Here is an 18,049-nt window from a genome sequence, read left to right on the forward strand (position 1 = left end):
GACAGAGACCCTAAATAGCCAGAAAAGAGGGTTTAGCTACCTAGGAGAGAGGATAGGCTAGCAACACCTGAAGGAGCCTATCACAAGGAGTCTCTGACGTCACCTGGTGGCACTGGCCACTCAGAGCAGTCCAGGGTGCCAGCAGCACCTCTGTTTCCAAGATGGCAGAGGTCTGGAGCACACTGGAGGAGCTCTGGACACCTCCCAGGGGAGGTGCAGGTCAGGGGAGTGGTCACTCCCCTTTCCTTTGTCCAGTTTTGCGCCAGAGCAGGGGCTAAGGGGTCCCTGAACCGGTGTAGACTGGCTTATGCAGAATTGGGCACATCTGTGCCCAACAAAGCATTTCCAGAGGCTGGGGGAGGCTACTCCTCCCCTGCCTTCACACCATTTTCCAAAGGGAGAGGGTGTCACACCCTCTCTCAGAGGAAGTTCTTTGTTCTGCCATCCTGGGCCAGGCCTGGCTGGACCCCAGGAGGGCAGCTGCCTGTCTGAGGGGTTGGCAGCAGCAGCAGCTGCAGTGAAACCCCAGGAAGGGCAGTTTGGCAGTACCAGGGTCTGTGCTACAGACCACTGGGATCATGGGATTGTGCCAACTATGCCAGGATGGCATAGAGGGGGCAATTCCATGATCATAGACATGTTACATGGCCATATTCGGAGTTACCATTGTGAAGCTACATATAGGTAGTGACCTATATGTTGTGCACGCGTGTAATGGTGTCCCCGCACTCACAAAGTTCAGGGAATTGGCTCTGAACAATGTGGGGGCACCTTGGCTAGTGCCAGGGTGCCCTCACACTAAGTAACTTTGCACCTAACCTTTACCAGGTAAAGGTTAGACATATAGGTGACTTATAAGTTACTTAAGTGCAGTGTAAAATGGCTGTGAAATAACGTGGACGTTATTTCACTCAGGCTGCAGTGGCAGGCCTGTGTAAGAATTGTCAGAGCTCCCTATGGGTGGCAAAAGAAATGCTGCAGCCCATAGGGATCTCCTGGAACCCCAATACCCTGGGTACCTCAGTACCATATACTAGGGAATTATAAGGGTGTTCCAGTAAGCCAATGTAAATTGGTAAAAATGGTCACTAGCCTGTTAGTGACAATTTGGAAAGAAATGAGAGAGCATAACCACTGAGGTTCTGATTAGCAGAGCCTCAGTGAGACAGTTAGTCACTACACAGGTAACACATTCAGGCACACTTATGAGCACTGGGGCCCTGGGTTACCAGGGTCCCAGTGACACATACAACTAAAACAACATATATACAGTGAAAAATGGGGGTAACATGCCAGGCAAGATGGTACTTTCCTACAGTGGCCTATCCAGAGCTGGATGGGTGCTTGAGGGCATCACAGTAGCCACAATGGGGTGAGTACGGTGCCCATCATTACAACTTACGCATAGTAGGGTGGTATCCGGGTGGTGGATGTGTGTCAGTGGGTGCCCCTAGGCCAGGTCTGACACTGCTGCGTAGGTCTCCTTGTGGCTAGGGTCCTGAAGGGATAATCCTGATATCTAGCTCATAGGCATCCACTACTGGTCAGGGCAGTGTGGGTCCCAGGTGTGCTGCATTTGCCGGTGTGTGCCCCTCCCCATGCCTTGGTGGCTAGCAATATCACTAGTAGTGCAATGTATAGTGCTTAGGCCTGTTCCCTGTGTGTGAGGGTGCTGTGTATGCCAACAGTGGTGTTAGTGCAGGCATTGACCGAGTGTATCCTTTGTCTCTCTCTCTCTCTCCCCCTTTCTTGTTTTGTCATCCTGTCCTTATGTGCATTAGCAACATCTGGCGGAGGAGCAGAAGCACCGGCGATGGGGAGAGCTGCATCCCACAGGATCCAGGAGGCAGACTCCACAGACACTGAGGGCACCAGTGGGACGGAGGGCGAGGGGAGCACCACGGCGGAGACTGGAGGGGACACTTCAGACACAGATACCTCCTCCGATGGAAGCAACCTGGTGGTGGCGGACACTTCTGTGACCACCCCAGCTCCACCCCCCTCCCAGCATCGCCATCCCAGCAGTCCCTCATCGAGGTGCCCGTGCCCGCTCACCCAGGAGGGTAGGCATCTCCATCGCCCCAGGCACCTCAGGCCCTGCCCCAGTAAGCCCTGCTGCCCTGAGTGAGGAGGCTATTGACCTCCTGAGATCCATCTCTGTAGGGCAGTCAACCACTGTGAATGCCATCCAGCCCAGATTCAACAATTTAATGCATTTCCGGAGGGCATTCACACTGAATTTGCGGCCCAACAGAGATCGATTCAGGCTCTGGCCTCCTCTCTGATGGCAACCATTGTTCCTGTTTCTACCGTCCCCCCTCCAACTTCCACTGCCCAGTCCCATTCTCCTCAACTCCAAACCATCCCAAGCACACATACAGACGAGCATGCACACAAGACAACACCCAAGAGTGTCACAGGCAAACACAAGCACTACACTTCGTCCCACAGGCACTCACACAAACACCATCCGGTTGCAGACACAACAACATCCACTATTTCCACTGTCTCCCCCTCTTCCTCCTCCTCCACCTCCCACCTAGTTACTTCAACACTCACACCTGCATGCTTTACATAATCATCCACTACCAGCATCCTCGCCACACCAAGCAGAGCACACACCTCACTGGCAGACACCTCCACAACATCCATGCACACTTCCCCTGTGTCCTCTCCCACTGTGTCTGTCCCCCTCATAAAGTACACAAATGCAAGCACTCAGACACCCAACAGCCATCCACCTCACAACAGCATACAGCCTGTGCACCTGCACCCAAATCCAGCAGACAGATGCCTCCAACAACCACTCCCTCATCCTCCACTCCCATTCCTTCTCCCTCTTCCTGCCCCAATGTTCCTAAAAAACTGTTCCTATCTACCATTGACCTCTTTCCTACCCCTGCCCCCGTCCTGCACGTATGGCCAGGGTATCACAAACCCAGCCAAGCACCTCAGCCACACAGTCCACGGGCCCAGTTCCATCCGCAACCACTCGTGGTGGAAAGGAATCCAGGCCACATTTACTGAAGGGGAAGGAGCCTGCACCAGTCAGCCTAAAGGGGAAGGAGCCTGGACCAGCAGGCAGGAAAGGTGAGTCCTTTCACTTCAGAGGTCAGGCTTTTGATGTCGCTGGTACTGCCCTGTAAAAGGTGGCAGAATGTCTGGTCATAATATGGTGGACAAAACTTTGACTTTCGCCTGGCTGTAGGCGGCTACCGCTATAGTGGATGTTGTTTCCACCCTGGCGTTCGTGTGGTACATTGGCTGTCTTTCGGAGATCTTTCCGCCATGGTCATAATTTGGCGGTAGTTACCGCCAGCCTGTTGGCGGCTTTACCGCCACTTTCTTACCGACCGCCAGGGTCGTAATGAGGGCCTTAATGCCTAATTACGAGTTTTGCGGTCCCAGTGCAACCATGTTGATGGTGGTGGTTATACCACCAACAGGTTGGTGAGAGAAGACCACCAAACTACTACTTCCACTGTATTCCCGTTGGAATACAACCAAAGCACCGCTGGCACCACCACGGATGACTGAAGGCATCTGCAGGCTGGCAGGGACCATGTTCCCACCAGACAGATTATGAGGCTGCACACCACCAAGATTTCTGCCACGGTGGCACCACCACAGAAACCCTGTCGGAAACAAACTCTAAATAAGGAGACACTCACATTCAGGAAGCCATACATGTACGGAGCCGCAATGGAATGAGAACCATACATCATCCCGCTGCTCCTGCTCACCGAAATACTTCAGAATCTTCACCGCCAATGATGATAGCAACTGTAAGTACACACTCTTACCTTTTACTGTTGCATATTGTTAATTTTTGTACACAACATACCATTGGGAAGGGGGTGCGAGGGTGACACTCACATGTTACTGTACACTGACATGTAAACTCACATAGAGCCACACAGAGAACCGCACATACACAGTACACACGCTACAGCCAGCACACATCAAAAAGACACACATGCATGGAAACACATCACAGGCCCAGTCTCACACAATAACACACAACACCACAACAAGTCACAACAACACCACGTCTGCACCATCGTCAACACATTGGCAAGTACTCACAATAGACACTACCCAGGGATACATCACACATACAACACAACCTACAACCAAAACGGAACGAACACACAAAATTAAACAATCAGACAATTTACCAATCGACACATACATTACACACATGGCACATCGTACATGTCATCCACACAATACCATGACAACATGTCTTCTACATAAACATGCCCATCACACAAAACATACCCTATCCCTGGGGGACAAAAGCACTGCACACACCCACACATGATGGCCATGCAATGCAGGAAGTACAAGCACCTCACACATGCAAATAATGACATACAACCAATGTCAGCCACGAACAACTCTAACCTAGTAAAAGAAATGCAGGACAAAGATGTAACCAGGGAACCAACAACTGGTTGGTCTTAATACATTTCAAACCATAAATGTTACGAAAGTCATTGTCACAATAATGTGCACCAAAGGCACATATTAGTGCCCCGAATTTGCCTCCTGACTGCCATGTAACCATCCACAGGTAGGGGCATCAATGGGGCAGGCAGACACCTCAGGGATTAGCTGGGAGGGTGGCGGAGGGGGGATGAGCTTAGGCTTCGGAGGGGGGCTTTGGCATTTGGTTTGGGAGGGGTTTTAGCTTTAGGCTTGGTGAGGGGTGGATCTCCATATGAGGGGTAGACTTCTTGGTGGGGGAGAGGCATTGTTACTTGCAGGGGGGGTAGGAAAGGCCTTTGAGGTGGAAGAGATGGACTTGGGAGGGTAACAGCACGTTTAGGGGTTTCACGGGAGGGAGAGGAGTAGGGAAAAGGGCATATCCAGTAAGGGAAGGTTTTTTACACACACAGGGATGGTCAGAGCAAAAGGGTTTGGGTGTGGAGGGCGAGGGAGTGGTTGTATGAGGTGTTGGTGTGGATGTCTTAGGTGCTTATTTGTGGGAGGTATGCTTGTGAGTGGTGGGTGTCTCTTGGGTGGGTGAGTGAGTGCATTTATGTGTTCTGGGCTGAGGGGGGTTGGAGGTTCCAGGAGATGCCATGGTGGGTGCGTGGCTGTCTGTTGTGATGGTGACTACAGGTATGGTGGATGTTCTGCATGTAGGAGTGTCAGTGGTTGTGGTGTCTCCGGGTGTGGTGGCTGGGGGGGATGTCTGAGGGTCTGCTGTGGTACTGTCTATGGGTAGGATAGGTGTAGTAGATGGAACTGTGAATGTTAGTGTGGTGTCCGCAGGTGTGTCTGGTGTGATGTCGGTGATGCTAGGGGTGTCAGTGGAGGTTGTGACTGTTGCTGTGTGTGCACAGGAATGTTGCTTGTGTGCATGCCGGTGGTGTGTCTTGTGGTGATTTGGTTTGTCTGATTTACCCTTGGATGTTGAGGTGGATACATACCTGTCTGTTTGTGTGCTTTGTCTGGGTCAGAGAAGAGGTGTTTGGGATTGGGAAGAGGAAGGTGGAGGACGACGGTATACAAAGGGTGACTGGCTGCCATCAGTGTGGAAGCCAGAGCTTGGAAGGATATTTGTAGGCCAGCCTGTGCACAGTGAATGCCCTCCAGGAACGCATTATCAGTTGAATTTGAGTTGCCAGTGCCTGGATGGCATTTACGATAGTCGACTGACCCACAGAGAAGGACCTCAGGAGGCCAATAGCCTCCACACCAAGGGCTAAAAGGGACTGGGGGTGCCCACCCTTTTGGGTGAGCAGGCACGGCCAACTGGGTGGGGAGCTACAGGGCAGGTAGAAGTAGAAAGGGGATGGCGGACAGAGATGGTGCTGGGGTGTTCCCAGATGGGTGGACAACTGCCTGGGAGTGTCTACTGGAAGAGGATTCTGAAGATGATGAGGTGGAGCCAGTCTCCCCTGTGGCACCTCCCTTGCCCCCCGGGCCACCGGGTCCCTCGATGTCAGTGGTATCATGACTTGAGGTCCCCTGACCATCAGCTTCCCCACTCGGTTTTGTCCCGTCTCCTTCACCTGCCGATGCTGACGCTGGAAAACAGGAAGAGAGGTAGGGTCATCACATTCTTTTCATATACTAACATCACACTGTACACATCATTCACATTACATCCAGTTGTACTACACCCCCAGGTAGTAAGTGGTTAGTGCCAACATCATGTTACAACAAGATACTATCTACATTCCTAAATGACAACAATGTCATACACCAGCTAAGACACCCATAATTTACCTACTACAATACCATCATATCAGTGGAGCTATCGCACTAACCGCTCAATGACAACCTGACTTGGCAACATGATTCTGGGTCCCTATCCACAGCAACAGAGTCAACCAACAACCAAACAATGGGAATAGTGCTAACATTCATTTCCACATATCACATGCACAAAATGCACACATACCTACATTATTAGCTGATGTCATGTACCTGGAAAGGAACCTTATCATATGCTAAACACAAGGTATCATGTTGCATACAAGCCAAAACCATTTCAAGTCACACAACCTTCACAATTGAAAATTCCAAACATACAACCACTATATTTGACATTTCCTAATTTAGAGTATGATAGAGTCTAAAGACATGTCACCAACATATGTACCAATAGTTATGTAGGAAATTAGGATAGATACTTTGTTGTCCTACTCATTAGTCATCATCCACCTGTAAACAAAGTCTTGCACAATCATAGGGGCCTAATTAGCCCAAAGCATTTACCCACAGACAACCACAGGTAGCATAACTACTACTTAAATATAATGGACACCTGTCACATGCATGCAGGCCACATACAGTACAGCCTATCATGATGAGTGGTCACAATAGCTCAATGGTGTGAGTGGCAGCATCACTATCCACACTTCAGACATGAGTAGTCTTACATCTGTATCAGAATGTGCCAATGACATGAAACCACGTCTGAGGATACCATGATAGAGGCATACACCTTGAGGCTAGCCAAATGACTATGTGGGTCACATTCACATGATCCACATGTGAATGTGAACTTCAACACCCGCATCACAAAGTAGTCAGTGCAAACAATAAGTTAGCATACTAAATCAATCAAAACATATGCAATATAGCAAAAGAAAGTATGTTTATGATGCATTAAAATGTTTATTGATGACAGAACCTTACAATGTACACCTGATGTTGGCAAAAACCTGTGAACAATGTAACTGTTCATAATATGTCTTGGCCTATTCAGCGTGCCCACAACACAATGAATAAGGAAATAGCTGTGTATCCACTTACCATTCAAATAACATGTACATGGTTCTAACATTCAGAGCTCTGATAACAAGGTATGTGTTGCAATAGCAGTCTAGCAATACCTCCATGGTTTCCAACATGTAGGATGTCCACTTAGATGAGATATTACAGGGCCAATGTACATCCCTCACTTAATAAATGGGTTCACCTCCTAACAGCTCTGAGGAAGTTTAGCAAGTATGGCATGTGAAATGTCAGATGGACATCAGAGCTTCGCATGAAGTTGTCACTCATCAGAAACCTCATGAAAAGTAGGTATGACTAAAACTTGTCAGTCTCTATGTTGCACAAAGACAAAGATCAAGGGGCACTGGAATGAACAGAGGGCAAAGACCTGAACAACTTACCATCATGATATTGGGAGTATGGATCTCTAGGTATCAAAGAACAACAAGCAGAGTATATATATGCAATATAGTAGTATACATATGAAAAAGTCACATGTGCATCATTATATGCTTTTGTACAAAAGGAATAACATAGGAGAGTAATATGTCCCTATACACAATAGTATGTGCACACAATAGTATGTGTCGAGGACTTGACATCTATGTAGTCCTTGGAGATCTTTGCCCCTTTGCACTTACTACAATGCCACACCTTAGATTCTATCACTTCATATACTGATCTGGCATATGGATGAAAATGTGTTAAGTCAGAACTTATCCCCTTGTGGTTGCTGTGCTGCCCTCAAATGCCCATCCAAATCAGGGTAAGCCACAGCCAATATGCGGGCCATTAGGAGGGTCAAGTTCTGACGGGCACCCCTTCCTCCTTGGGAGGACATCCTCAGCTGGGCTTCTGCGGTTTCCTGGCCCAGCATCTCAGGTCCACCCACCTCTTCCTACAGTGGGTGCTCCACCGGCTGGGACCACCAGGGTCCACACATTCTTCGTGATGGCACACCAGATCCCCTTTTTCTGGTGGGGGGTTGACCTGCATCGATGACACAGATAAAAGGAGAAAGTCATGTCCACATGCACCATCCCAAAACAAGAAGGGTGAATCAAATGTTTGTGCAAGTAGCCATACATAAACTTCCTCCAACATCACCTTCTATGTGGAATGGCCATCTGCATGTAGGCCATGTGTGAAGTGAAGTCAGGCATACAGCATGCATATCCAGTACAGCATCTTAGCTAGAAACATATGACCAGACCACAAACATGTCTTTAAACGTGGTATAAGTATACAACTATTTTAAACACCACCTTCATTTATCATATAGTTTTTTGATCGGTCAGGGTACATACATCACACACTCCCTACTATGTATCAGGGATCAAAACCATCTATGCACATGTGCACATGCCCGTCTATCCACACATATACAGTAGTTCCAATCCTTCATTCCACCACATTTCATCAACATCATACACTCAACATTTTATATATTGGTATTGGAGTGCACTTACTTGCTCCTCTAGTGCACCATAGAGCTATCTATACAGGGGTAGGACCTCCTCCACAAGCTTGTCCAGCTTATCAGCAGAGAAGGCAGGGGCTCTATCACCTGCAGGATGTGGCATGATTGATCACAGAGGCAGCACACAGTTGTTCAGGTCGTGGAGGTCATGCTGATAGCAGTGTCAGGAGTCAAGTGAGGCATGAAGCATTAGATGGAGGTCACATCCACTACATACAGGACTGTCACCGCGGGTGGACATCACCATTGGCCCAAGTCTGCCAAAGGCAGCAATAAGTTCCAATGGTAATGTCCACCACAGTTGTGACTTCCTACTGCCATGAGGACATCCACCGGTGGAGTTAGGTCACTTCCTGATGTCAGATACAGCAGGTTGGGCAGCTGCCATTTTGAGGCTCATACATGTACGTTAAGGTGTTAAAAGTTGCGTCATTGATCAAGATTCGTATTAGTGATAATGTGTTAACTGCTGGCTTAAAGCAAACATGTAGCAATATGCATGTATAGGATGAGAAAATTAAGAATCCTGAGTTATGTACATGAAACAGTATTGTCAGCAGAGTAATGATGATCTGAACATAGTATATGTGTTACAACTATGTTACATGTGTTAAGTAAGCTGATGTCACCTTTACAGTCAGTGACATGTTTCTCCATTCAAAGAACATGCTAGGGGCAAGTGGGATCTGATTACAGTGTTTAGGAAAATGTTGCCTAGGTATGTGCTGAGTACCTCTTTTTCACTGTTTCATGTGACATAATGTAGCGTTATCAGTGACACTGGTGTGATCATACTTATGATGTACAGATTGAGTCATACACATACTTTCTGGTGCTGTCCCACATAGTTACCCTGGCATGAGAAGAGCAAGACAACCTCCAGTGTACCGTCCACTAGCAGACCTGACCACAATGGAGGACCGACATGTCATCCAAATATACTGCTTGGATGCGCTTACAATCATGGAACTCAGTCATCAGTTGGAGCCAGATCTGATGCCTGCCATATGTAATCCCAATTGCATACCTCCCATTGTCCAAGTCATGTCAGTGCTACACTTCCTGGCCAATGGCCCCTTTTAAAACACAGTGGCCCTAACTGCAGGGATATCGCAGCTCATGTTCAGTGTGGTTTAGAAGGCTGTACTCTCTGCATTGTTGAAACACCCGGACAGCTACATCAGATTTCCCCAACCTGAGGACTTGGCCCATGTAAAGGCTGCATTTTACGCTTTGGGGCACATTCCACATGTGGGTGGAGCCATAGATGGCACTCATGTTGCCTTGGTTTTCCCAAGTGCCCATGAACAGGTATATAGGAACAGGAAACAATTCCACTCCATCAACGTCCAAATGGTCTGTTTGGTTGACCTCTACATTTCACAAGTTTGTGCTAAGTAACCTGGGTCAGTCCATGATTCCTTTATCATGTGGAAAAGCAATATCCCACTGCTAATGCCACAACTATACACAGGGTGGGCCTGGCTGGTTGGTAATCATATTTGTAATGTGTGTCTGTACCTTTTATCTGCTAATATATATGAATGTCCAAGATTAATGTTTTTGATTGTTGTACCCATACCTTACAGAGGACTCTGGCTACCCAAATCGTCCTTGGTTGTTGCCACCCGGGAGGTACCCACCACGCCAGGTGAAGTCCACTTCAATACAGCCCATGGAAAGACAAGGTGTATCGTGGAGCAGACATTTGGGCTCCTGAAGGCAAGATTTTTCAGCATTGATTAGTCTGGAGGAGCCCTCCTCTTCTCACCCAACAAGGTTTGTAAAATTGTAGTTGCCTGCTGCATGCTCCACACCCTCGCCCTGAGTCGTCAGGTACCATTCATACCAGATGAGGGGAAGCCAGCAGATCCTGTGGGTGGAAATGCAGGTTTGCCAAGTGAGGATAGGTATGAGCAGGATGAAGCTGGAGACATCAGGACTGATCTCATCAATCAGTACTTCAACTGAATCAAGGCATGTGAAGTGATGTAATAAAAGTGATTCAGAGGGTATTGATGAGGTTAGGAATACCAGATAAGGTTCCTAATATGATCCTCAGATAGGTCATAAGTGGCTCCAAAGCTCCTGACTCAGATATGCATGCAGATTGCTACTTGGAACTGGGTACAGGACTGTTACATACGTAGCCTAATGTTTTCACAATGCACAATCAAAGTAACCTATGTACATATGATTTGGCACCGTAATGTACATGTATCAATGAGACCTATAACTTATGTTTGTCAATTCCAGATTGCAGATTGATTGGTAGGCCCATCCTCATTTGGCAATATCAGACAGTGTCACAGGAAGATGGTATTTGCAGACCGATATGCGAAGTGAACGTGGATTAAAACAGATACTGTCTGGCATGAGATTTGTGGTGAGTGAGTTCTATGCCCAGACTGTCCGGGCAGTGGGATGGTAGTGTCCTTTTCCACACTAAAGACCTGTTTAGTATTGGAGGTGGGGCCAATGGTGCATGTCTGTGTTCATTTGTTTCTGACACACGTCATAATGTGGTATCCAGACCCTCCGACATCATAATGTTTTGTGTTGTATGTGAGCTAACTTGTACATAGCTGTCAGTGTGTTTCTACTTTGCAGACCAATGGGCATGTGTCTGTAGACTAACATAGATGAGTGGCGAGCCTACAGATACCTGACATAGTAGGTGGGAGGTTCCATGACTGGGGACATTAGTACTAACCTCTATCTGATTATACATTGAACCAATCTGTTTGCCTCCTGGGACACTGAAAGACTGACATGCCCCTAACTTCAGAAGTCTGTGGGCTACTGGTGTTTGACACCTATGTTGCAACACTGACGTTAGCAGTAGTACTTCACTATGTGGTATTTGGCATTCTCCAAATAAAGATGTGGGAATGTACAATACAAGTGATTTGTGTCAATGCAATATGTATCCTGGTTCTACAGTACATGTGTAATGACCATGACAAATGTTTTACATTAGAGAGGAACATTTGATACAAGCCTTTCATACATGACAGTTATATATGGTTGATAAATCACACTAACACATGATCCATGGTTAAGTGGTATTTATTGGGGACTGCACAGCAAAATGAGTGATAAGAAACTAAAATAACACAAACATAACAGTGAAGGGTTCAGTCATGGAGGATAAAGTCATCAGGGTAGCTGCTACACCATTTGCTACACCATTTGGAAACACAAGTCCAATGTCCTTCTACCATAGGAAAATGGAGATGGGTTTCAGAACAGGCAATAGAGTGTATCTGTGCCATACAAGGGGAACCAATCAGTAGAGGGTCACTTCCTGGCAGTGGGTTTGGTCTTGGCATCTGTTCCTCCTAGATGTCTGGGTGGATGTCTACGTTTGCGGGAGTGTTCTTCTGCTTCAAAGGTTGCAGTGTCTGAGGTATCCCCTTCCCATGGCAGGGTCTTCATTCCACTAGCAGCCACAGATGTAGAAGGGGCTGATGTTTTATTACTAGTGGGAGAGGCGTGATGTTGGGACAAAACCTACTCAGGGTGGTATTCATGTCCCTCAGCACCCCAGCAATGGAAGCCAGGATGGCAGTTTGGGTCTGCCACTGCTGCATGGATTCCTGGTGGTTGTCCTTCTGCAGCTCTTGGATCTCCCCCATCATAGTCAGTACCTGGCCCATCGTGCCTTGGGAATGTTGGTAGGCTCCCAAAACTTGGGAGATAGTGTCCTGGTCTGTTGTGTCCCTTGGAAATCCCATCCTCTGGGCCACGCCATCCCTCCAATGCACCCTACCTCCGCTAACTTGTGCCCCTGGCACAGTGTGCCCACTCTCACTGCAGACAGGACCATCACTGTCAGGAGTGATGACAAGAGGCTCAGGTACCTGTACTGGGGGGCACGCGATGGAAGACACTGTCCTTGGGACACAGGTTTGGGACGAATGGTTGCTTGTGGTACGGATGCAACATGACTGGGAGGAGTCAATGTTGGCAGGGTGAGGGTCACAGTTGTTGACTGACCAGGTGTCCCTGATGGGCCAGCTTCATATTCAGTGTTCAAACATCCAGAGGTATTTTCCTCAGTGGGGCCTTCATCCAGAGGGGTAGTGTCAGTGCCTGGTGTCCTCTCCATGTTGAGAATGTCAAGGTTACCTGTAGGAGAAGTGGAACACACAGTTGCTGAAAGTGATGCAACAAGTGATGTTTAACTTTGACAACTAAACATGCTATGTGACATGCACACACTGCCTTTACTTGATACCCTGATATGACAATGACAGCTGCTTCCAAATCTGGGTTAGAGCAATGTGGGACCTAGAGATTTTCAAATGCATACACAATGCTCCAAGCTCTTGGAGTTTGTTGTGTTTAGATGACTGCTGATATCCTCATATCTTGTCTGGGTAAAGACATAACAATGTACCTTTCTCTCCTAGTAAAGTGTACTGCATCAATGATTCAACTAACAGATGGACAATGCACAATGGTGACAGAGCTGGCATACAGTATGGAAGTTACCATTTGACCGGGACCTCTCTATGGATGTACTGCAAGTGCATCCAGTTTCCCATGGAGTCTTCCCCCCAGTTGAGTATATGACATTGTTAGGAAGATTTTCGCAAAGGCCAGTTTGGTAAGGAACACAGCATTAGCTGTGTTTAGCTTGTGATAGTACTGGTAGTGGGCCATAGAATTGCTGTCATTGCATGCAGACTGTGGTGCATTCAGGAGGGGTTACATTGATTGCTAGTTTCACATGCAAGACATTTAAAAATGTAGTACACTGTTCTGGTTTCCTTACAAGTGGAACGGTGCCTGCTGGAAGTTGTAGTGCTCTCAGACCCTGTAATTCACATGCCATACACAAACACTGTGGCCCCAGGTAAGTTTAGTTGACAAGTGGAATGACTGAGAGGGGTATTTAGACATTTGAACACAGTGGTGCTGGGTGGTTTGGGCATTGATGTGGGGAAAGGTGATCAGTGAGCATTCAAGACAAAACCTTTTGGTGACATGAATCTTGTTTTGACTTATCAGATTCTACTCCCCCAGATATCCCTGTCAGGCACTCAGGATGCAGGATGTTCAAGACCTCCTCCCACGATGTAAAAGTAGGGTGAGGAGGTAGGGATCCACCACCAGTCTTGCGGACTGCCAGCTTGTGTCTGAGGACCGTGAAACATAACTTCCCCTGAGGTCATTCCACCTCTTCCTGAGGTCCTCCATTGTGCGTGGATAACTGCCTACAGAATTCGCTCCATTGACTATCCTTTGCCACAACTCCATTTACCTGGCTATTCATGTTTGCTGGACCTGTGCTGGAAAAAGGCATGGCTCTACACTACCAATTCCATCCACAATTACCCTCAACCCTCAGTGAAATGTGGATGTTTTTGTGGGGACATCGTACTGGTGGAAGAGACGATGTGGTAGTGAGAAATGTGTTGGTAAATTTTTAGTGATGAGGTGTGGGTGCTCTGATGTGAGTGGGTGACGGTTGTTGTGTATTGTGTGGGATACAAAATTGTGCAGGATAAGTGCTGAGTGAAATGTGCAGGAGTGCCCATTGTTTGTTTTGCTAGTTCTTTTTATATTTTTCTAGTCTATGGCTGTGAGTGGCGTTCTGGTTGCAAAGGATTGTGGGTTGTGTGGGATGTGTTTTATAGTGCAGTTCGCAGGTGTGTCAGGTGTGTGGATGTGTGTGTGTGTGGTGTGGGGTATTCAAACAATCCAATGTGGTGTGATCTGACTGATGTGACTTCAAACTGCCATAATTTGCACCCCCAATGGTTTTCCGCCATGGAAGAACCACTCTTGTGATTTGTGGATAGTAATTGATAGGCTTTTTGGTGGGCTGGTGGTGCTGGCGGTCGAACCGCCTTTCTTCCGTCCTCTAGTGTCCTTATGGTTTCCGGAATTTGGATGTGCGGGCTGACCTGTGTAACTCTTAAAGCATCCATCAGATGACCACCAACATGGTGGTCTTTTGGAGGCCGCCACCATGGCAGTCTTACCGTCAGACTGCAAAACTTGTATTGAGGCCCTTTGTCTTTTTTCTGTGCTTTAATGCGAAATATAGCTTATTACTCTTTTTCTAATGTATAGGAAGACACACAGGAGTTTAGCAAACTCTGTACAATTAGGGGACAGCATTTTTATTGATTTATATATTTTTTAAAGAAGTTTACTATGTACCACTGTACTTTCTTGAAAGTATCGAGACAGTACTGCAGTACATATTGAAATGTAAAACAAAATTTAGTCTATGACAAAATACAATTATACATAATATAGGGTGGCTCTTAAAAAGCCTTTGTGTCTTTTTAAAATAAACATATTTTAATATAATTGTCAAGTTTTAAATGGAAATCTGGTTTTCATAAAATGAAAAATATACACCAGCAGGGCAATACAGTGCTGCATTGTCATATTTATATTGAAATAAAAAATTGAAGACATTTTATGATTAGGTAGAATTGCTGACACTGGCTTGTTTACATGTTTTCGAGTCCATTCAAACTTTGCAGCATTTAGAGTAGACCACTTCCCCTTTTGTCTCTGACAAATATATGATAACTCAATAAGTGTATTCTGAAACATAGTTAGGTATATGAACAGCTGGACATGGACAGCGTCTATTGAGTTATTTCACAATCCAATTGATTTGTTTTCCCAAAGTGTTTCATTTTGACTACTCCCATATGTTCATCACGAACTATAATTATTATAAATGATGGCATTGTATTGTAACAGAAATTATACTTATGTTCTGAAAACACCTTAAAAAAAGTTAACTTGACTTTGGGTTATGTTTATTAAATAAAATAAGATATCACTGTAGTTCCCTACTAACTATGAACTTACCTTTCAGTATGAAGCAACCATGAGACACATGTTTAACTTACTTTACACTTACTATTTATTCCTACTTTAATTACAATGTGGTATTTCTGATACCTGAAAAAATGTGGTTAATATTTGTAAAAACTCTGAATCTTTTGAGACAATTGGTTAGTTCTACAAATAACTTTTGTTTCTTCTTGTTTTAAGATTTATTCCTGGAAGTTTGTTTTCTTCCTTAACGAGTTCAACATGACCAACTGGAACAATGGTCTCAGCAGGAAACAGGAGGACACATTAAAAAAATAAAACCTAAGGGGAGGGCTGTAGAGGACACCTGTAATGGTCATATCCATCTCTCCTGCAAGAAGGACAGTATGGCAGAGGAGACAGTATGTCGCACTAATGCATAACGCTCTACAATAGATATATATATATATATATATATATATACATATATATATTATTTATTTTTATATATATACATAGCTATATCTATATCTATATATATATCTATCTATATATATATATATATATATATATATATATATATATATATATATATATATATATATATATATATATATATATATATATATATTGTGAGAGGACAGTTCTGACCATCTGGTCCACCCTGATTTTTTGCTTTTTGAACACCTAGTTTTTGACCTTTTACTGTGAGGGAGCCTCCTAGTCACAGACTCCCCCACAGTAAACTCTTGGTAAAATAGACAGCACACGTGACCACCGGGGCTGCTTTGCTGAGGAAAGGCTGCTGTGGTGCAGCAAGAGTAGGAGGCCCTGGGCTGGTTACTTGAGATCATGTGTGCACAGATGTGTGCACCCATGTAAGGGCTGCGCGTGGCGGGTTCCTGGGATGTGCAGCCCTAGAACTGCACATAGGGAGCTTGGTGCAGAAGGAACTATGCAGAGTGGGTGGTGACCTGGATTAGACCTCATGAGATGGGTGTGCACAAAGGAGGGATAGTGAGTTTGCTTATGGTATTTTTACTGTAGGGACACTACAGTACATGTCAACATCAGTGTGTTTACTGACTTTTCACTGTTGGTACACTCCATTCAATGTCAATGGGAAAGAGCGGCCTACGGCCTAACTCAAGTCCCTTAGGACCTACAGAGACAAGAGTCACACCAATGTACACTGTAACCTGTATGAAAAGAATGATGCAGTAGGTTACAAAAGCATAGTTGTACAACTTATGAGTCATCCAGGAATGTCATCTTTCTCTGGCTCAGCTCAGGATTAGAGTCAATTATGGCTCTATCCAGCTGCCTGAGCAGGGCCCAGCATCAATCAGCCAGCCGTCAGCTCCTGCCAGGAAATGGGTGGAGAAGCCCTGAAAGGAATGTTAGGAAGGAGTGCCTGAGTTTCATAGCACATGTGGCCCAAGCTCCTGGATGACACCACTTTGAGCTATCCCAGAAGACTGTTCAGGAAGAGGGGACAGGAGCAAGGAAGTGATGTTGCATGTCTGGATTGGCCAGAGGTGCAGGTCTGCTGGATACTTCTGCCCCCACTTAAAAGGTCCTGTACAGGAGAGAGCTCTCTCTCTTGGCTGTGCTTTACTGCTTGACACTGAGACTGAAGATGGGTGACATGGACAAATGGAAAGAAGAACCCCCTAACTGCCCCCTGGGGCAGGGACTCTTCCCCTGAAGGTCTGCTGGCCTGGTGAGTCGCTGGCCCACTTACTCCCCCTGAGGCCCAGTTGGGAAAAAGTGTGTGCTGGCACAAGGACAGTGCGCTGCCCAGAAGGAAAGGAGGGCACCCAGAGGGCACTCACAGGGAGTCAGTGAGACTTGCTCCCCATAATCTGGGACCCATCTGGGCCAGGAGGCCAAAGGAGAGTGCTACTGATGGCAATGGCTCATCACCCGGAGCAAAACAACACCAGAACCATCCAAATCGGCCTTTGGGGGCCCAAGATATCAAAAGGAGAAGGTCTGTGACCTTTGACCTACTTCTGAGCAAGCAGCGAAGCATGTCGAGCTCTGCCGCTGCTCCAGTTGATGCCCCTGGGTTGGGCCAGGGCCTGGTGACTGCCCCCAAAATGAGGCAAATCCGGGTGCAGCCATAGCAACCCTAGTGAAGATGAACTTAGAGGGCCCCGGACCCCATCCTGGGCCCCATGAAGGAGGATGACGCGGACCACCATTGCGCTCCCCATGAAAATGGTGGAAGATGGCACTAGACCACACCCCAGGACCCCGCCCAAAAAAAAGAATTTGGGGGACGCCATCGCGTCCCCCGTGAAGATGACCACTGGCTGAGGGAAAGCCGACGGCTGAAGACTAAGCCGGGGAGCGTCGTTGCGCTCCATGTGAAGGTGGCACTGGGGCCCCGGACTACATCCCAGGGCCCCACCAGAAGACAAAATAGGGGGGTGATGTCGCACCCCAGTGAATATGGCGAGAGGGGCCCGCACCCCATCCCTGGCCCCGACAAAGAGGTCTAGGACAGGGAGTGCCACCCAGCTCCCTGGAATGGTGGGG

This window comes from Pleurodeles waltl, chromosome 10, assembly GCF_031143425.1.
Source record: "Pleurodeles waltl isolate 20211129_DDA chromosome 10, aPleWal1.hap1.20221129, whole genome shotgun sequence".
Taxonomy (NCBI): domain Eukaryota; kingdom Metazoa; phylum Chordata; class Amphibia; order Caudata; family Salamandridae; genus Pleurodeles; species Pleurodeles waltl.